The sequence below is a fragment of the Humulus lupulus genome, chromosome 2, assembly GCF_963169125.1.
Source record: "Humulus lupulus chromosome 2, drHumLupu1.1, whole genome shotgun sequence".
NCBI classification, from domain to species: domain Eukaryota; kingdom Viridiplantae; phylum Streptophyta; class Magnoliopsida; order Rosales; family Cannabaceae; genus Humulus; species Humulus lupulus.
In genome coordinates this window covers 73,893,300-73,898,836 of record NC_084794.1, presented here as the reverse complement: position 1 = coordinate 73,898,836, position 5,537 = coordinate 73,893,300, and the positions used below count along the sequence as shown (strand labels likewise).

At 34.6% G+C, this 5,537-nt stretch overlaps 1 long non-coding RNA gene across 2 annotated transcripts; it reads left to right on the top strand.

Moving 5' to 3' along the window:
• Positions 1-1,583: 1,583 nt before the first annotated feature.
• On the top strand, positions 1,584-5,067 carry LOC133816109 (uncharacterized). 2 transcript variants are annotated; one of them, XR_009885017.1, is made up of 4 exons: positions 1,584-1,890; positions 1,973-2,051; positions 3,598-3,663; positions 4,865-5,067. It is a non-coding gene; the product is annotated as an uncharacterized LOC133816109 (long non-coding RNA). The 2 variants fall into 2 exon arrangements; XR_009885018.1 differs by lacking the exon at positions 3,598-3,663 and having other exon boundaries at positions 1,592-1,890.
• The last annotated feature ends 470 nt before the right edge of the window (positions 5,068-5,537 follow it).

Below are 5,537 nucleotides of genomic sequence, written 5' to 3'. Positions count from 1 at the left end.
CCACCAATGCTTGCACTAGACCTGCAAAATTGACACTTGAACCAATAAACATATTTATATATGTGGAAAGATTTGTCGAAGCGGTAGAAGCATTGAAGCACAACATGTACTAGTTTTTGGCAAGGCTAACAAAGAGGTTTTCTTTGCCAACCATAATTTTTCCATAGACCTCCACGATTTCCATATCCATGAGAACCTCCTCTGTTTGAATAACCACCTATGTGATTAGCATCATCCCTTGGAGCATATCTACCACATGGTTGTTGAGGATGGCTGAAAGATTGTGAACCACCACCATAATGTTGAGGGTTGGGATAGTGAGGTTGATAATGTCTTATGAAGCCAATGGGAAACTTTCCATAGTCACCTCCATAGCGGCCTCATTGATTACCACCATTTTGGGCAGCAAGATTGGCCTCGTCAACCACAAAATCCATCTTAGTGTTGTTTTTGTCATTTCAAGCTTCTTAAGCCATTAGTAAAGCTTCAATTTCTGCAACTGTTTATTCCTCATTCGAGTGTTGATAGAGGTGATAAACACTTCAAGATCTTTGCCCAAATCATTAAAAATTGCTTCAATATGATCATATGAGGTAACCTTATGAACAATAGAATTGAGCATATCAACAATATTTTTTATTTTGAGCATGTTGGGGGAGAGTGAGATTACACCACCACAATATTTAGAATCTACACGTGATAATGCTTGGTAGAGACCAAAGAAAGATTGAGAAAGGTGACGCAAACCCTTGTTGTAGAACAATCTTCTCCAACCTTGATGAACCTTCAAAACCCTTGTTGAATCCACCACTTTGAACTTCTTCTTCTTCAATTCAAAAACACAACCAAAGGCTTATACACGATTTATATCACTGTCCTAATTCTCTATTTCCTAGCCACCATTGAAGCTTGAAGCCTTTTCTAAGAGGAAATGAGAATTGAGATTGAACAAGCCTTAAACTCACAAAGTCAAGCACTTTCTTTATATGTTTCTTGGAGAAAATTTCACATTCTTGAAAGCTAGAGATGTAACGTCCTGCATTTTCGGGTACCTTTAAACGACTCGAGTCGGGATTTTTCCCCCGGGTTAAGAATATTATTTTAAATAATATTATATTTTGTTTGTAAGTATTCCATGAGTTATTGCTAGCCAAAAAATGAATTTTGTGATTTTAAAAGTCAAGATAAGACTTTCGGTCCTGGACCGACACAAAAACCCTGATCGGGTAAAAATCTCGGAAAATAAAACGAAAAATCATGGCAATTATATTTTGGGCATAAAATACATTCATAAAAGTTAAGGTTTGGTCAAAAATAATAAACCTAAAAGAAAATGGAAATTTTAGGGCATTTTGTGTTAAATGCCTAATTTTGCCGAAATGGGGAATTTTATTCCATGAATGGACCTTAGGTTAAATTTTATTATGTGATTAATTAAATTAAATGTGAGAGACATTTAATTTAATTAATTAATGTTAAGTTTGGTGATTAAAACTTAATAAGAGAGAAAAAAGGTGTCAAAAGTCAATTTGGACTTTTCTTCTTATAAACCTTTATAAAAAATAAAAAAAAAATTAATGGTCACATATATGGAAAAGGGTGGCTGGCCATGTGCTATTTTAGAGTGGTGTGAACCCAATTTTATAAAATTCAAATCCAATTTAATTAAGAAGTCAAGTGGGCAAGTGGGTAGAAAAGCACTCAAGTGTTTTGTGATATTTTGAAGAGTTGTGTGAGCCATTCTAACCCCCAAATCCGACCACTCTCCCTCCCTCATTCACTCTCATCTGATTTTTGAAGACTCTCTCAAGTGTTCTCTCCATTTTGAACCCCAAGAACACCAAAGAAACTTGGAAGCTAAGTCTTGGTCTAGGAAGGGTTTTCCCTAAGGTAAAGTTTCATTAATCTAGACTTTTGTCAAGTTTTAATCATAGAGTTTCAAATAGCTAATTACCTATGTTGTTGGAGGAAGTTGGTTAGGGTTTTTGAAAGGTTTTGAAGGAGTCAAAGCTTATAGGAAGGTCCAAACCTTAAGCAAGAACACCAAAGAGGTAAAAAGTTTACTTTTGATGATTTTGTTGTAGGGTTTTTAGTTTTAAGCATTATTTTGTATATCTAATGCTTAGAGTTTCTTGTTGATGATGTAATAAGGTTATGGTAGTTGTTTAATAATTTTTATGATGCATGTGTATTGATTTTTGAAAATGGGAACCAAAACCCCCAAGGGTTTTGTAGGATACCCTAAAACAAAACATGTTTTGAGCTGTGACTTCCAAGGGGTCAAGCAGCCACTGTATATTGTTTTTGTAAAATTTAATTGTACTGTGATGTTGTTGAGATTGAGTACATAAAATTGAGCTTTTGAAACACTAAAAAATGTTTAGAAATGAGTAAGTTATGCTATTTCAAAGATTAGGTAAAAAACTGTTTTTTCGTATTCTTATTTTCGGAACCAAGTTTGGACAGCCACTGTATAGGGCAAATGAACCCAGTTTTTTCTAAAATTTTGTGGACATATTTCTGGCATAACCTATTAGTCCACTGTAAAATTTGGTAAGAAAATATTAAACGGTTTGAAAGTTATTAACTGTCAAAGTTTGGAAAAAATAAGGACTTGAAAATAAAGTCATTTTTACCTCATTGTTGGAAAATGATTTCACCAATCAAAAATGCTCATTTTGACCTAAGATTTTACAAAGACCTAAATGGCATAACAAAAATGGAATTGGGAAATTTTGGTAACAATTGGGTAAGTAAATTTCAAGTTATGAACTAACGAAGTATGTAGTTAAAAATGTGAAAAATAAGTTTTTCACACTTAGTGTAAAAATGAGATTTTGGAACATAAGGTAAAAAGTAAAATTTTGCTTATTTCAAGATATAAAATGGTAAGTCTTGAAATCATATTTTCACTAAAATTTACCCTTTGAGTTTAAATGAATTATTTTTATTAAAGAGTTTTTATTCTTTCTAAAAATAAGAGATTTAATTTATTAATAGTTAATAAATTAAAGGAGGGTTTAAAACCCTATATTTTGAGAAAATAATTAAATAAATTATTTTCCTAGTAAGTAAAATTGATTAATTGCTTTTGGAAAATTAATTAGTCAAGATGAGAAATTTATAACGGTTTTCCTAATTAAGACAAATTAGGCAATTTTCTTAAAACGGTTTTTAGATATTAAAACCTTAAGAAAAATAAAAGGAAAATTTAAAGAGTTTATTTTCTTTAAAAATAATTAAGGAATTTATTTGTATTTTCTGGATATAATACCGGCTAAAATCTTACATATTTTAACTGACTAGTCGAAAGTGCGGGTTAATAGCGATACCTTGAAAGAATAAGATTTTTAGCGGATTGTGGGAAATACCATTGTGATACCCGAGCCTAGGTATCGAGACCTTAGGATAGGTCTCCCCGAGACTTAGGGTTTAGTCTCGAATATTTTGTATAACTTTCCTTAATAGGTTTAAAACCAAATAAGGATTGTAAATCCTTACAAATGACTTTTATTAAAATGACAAAACTGCCCAAAATAATAATAATGAATTATTAGTGCCATAATTAATCCGAGTATACTGTATGGATAACTACAGTATTGGCTAAGCGTAACTGGACTGAACGTTGGAGGGTGAAAACCTGCTGAGCGCTAAGGACTCCAAGTAAGTCAACTTATATTGTATGGCTGCAACATGAAATGATTATTGTCTTGTATGTTAGTATAGGGATACATGCACATATGTAGGCTGTCATAGAAAGTTGCTTAGAGACGTTAGTCTAGTGAGTGCTGATTTAGAAAATATGAACGGTAGAAGTCCGTCATATCCTAGACGGTTGATCCCCGTCACACTGCTTGATTTTATTTATGTCCGGTTCATTACCGCGACGAGTGGCCATGAGATGAGGATAAGCTGGTTAAACCTAGGGGCGCCAAGATAAATGGGACCTAGGGGCCCTCATGCTTACTTAATCATTGGACGGTTAGAATCCGAGCAAGTGCTCTGATAAGTTATTCCCGGATAGCAGCCGTGAATATTGGCCATTCCGTGAGAGTGCCTAGAAATACTAGGGGTTGCCAAGATTGAGTGAGGTTGAACACCCTAGGGGCAGCTGCTCACCAGCACCACTGATTAACATAGAAGTCTCCGTAAAACCGTGTAAATTGGATTACACTCTTGGATAGATCGCGATGCCCTAGGTAACACGATAGTTACCATTGTTGAGGATATTTATTGGCTAGATCTTAGTGTGGAGACTCAGTTCTCTTTTACAGATTAGCAATTATGTTGGAGGGCAAGTTACGCCTGAATTGTTGGAAATTATCGAGCGTTGGTCTCGAATTATATGGTGGTATAATATATCTGCTTGCTCTGGGATTTTCTGAGTGTAGGGATATAATTGTTGATAAGATATAGTTGTGATATAATATATCTGCTTGTTCTGGGATTTTTCTGAGTGCAGGGATATAATTGTTGATAAGATATAGTTGAGATATAATATATCTGCTTGCTCTGGGATTTTCTGAGTGTAGGGATATAATTGTTGATAAGATATAGTTGTGATATAATATATCTGCTTGCTCTGGGATTTTCTGAGTGCAGGGATATAATTGTTGGTAAGATATAGTTGTGATATAATATATCTGCTTGTTCTGGGATTTTCTGAGTGCAGGATTTTTATCTAGTTACGAATTAATTTATCATTGGTTATCAGGCATGACCATAAGTTTGCCAGGACGCTTTAGCGTTCTTGAAATTGATTGTTTAGGGTCCGGATGGGTCCGGAACCCTAATTCTCTACATGCTTTTTTTGAAAGTTGATCTTACTAAGCGTTTTCGCTTACCTAGTTGTTTCATGTTGTAGGTCAGTGCAAGGGCAAGGCAGAGCAGTGAGCGCTGGAGTCTTCCTTGCAAATGTACATGTGGACCGACCTTTTGGGAAGCCTTTTTATTTTTGGAAATGTTGTGTAATTTTCCTAAACTAGGCTCACTCTAATCTTTATAAAACATGTTTGTAATTAAATGTTAAGTATGGCCATACGACTTTTTAAAAAGTTTTTTTTTCTATGGGTTTTTGAGACATTTTGTTAAATGAAAACATTTATATTTCCGCATTATCGAGTCTTGAAAATCCGGGTCGTTACAAGAGAGAGAAGGGGTTAGAGAGAGATTTTTGAGATAGTGATTATTTCTTTCAAAACTCTATGAGGATGCTTTTATAGTGTAGGCACTATCATTAGGTCTAACCAATAGGATAAGAGATAATTAACATGTCATTCAGAGCTTATTTTACATATTTGTACAAACACGACATGCGATACGTCGCCTCCATGTAGGCAATGTATCACCTGCCAGGCGATATGTCGCCTACTAGTAGGTGATGTATCATCTGCTAGGGCTTTTGAACCCCTTCGAGTTTAGGCCATGTAACACCACTTGGGAAGAAATGCATCGCAACTCCCTCTGAATTTTGACCATTCCAATGGTCCTAAAATTACTTCAAATGCTACAAAACTTTTTGGGGTTCCTGAAATACC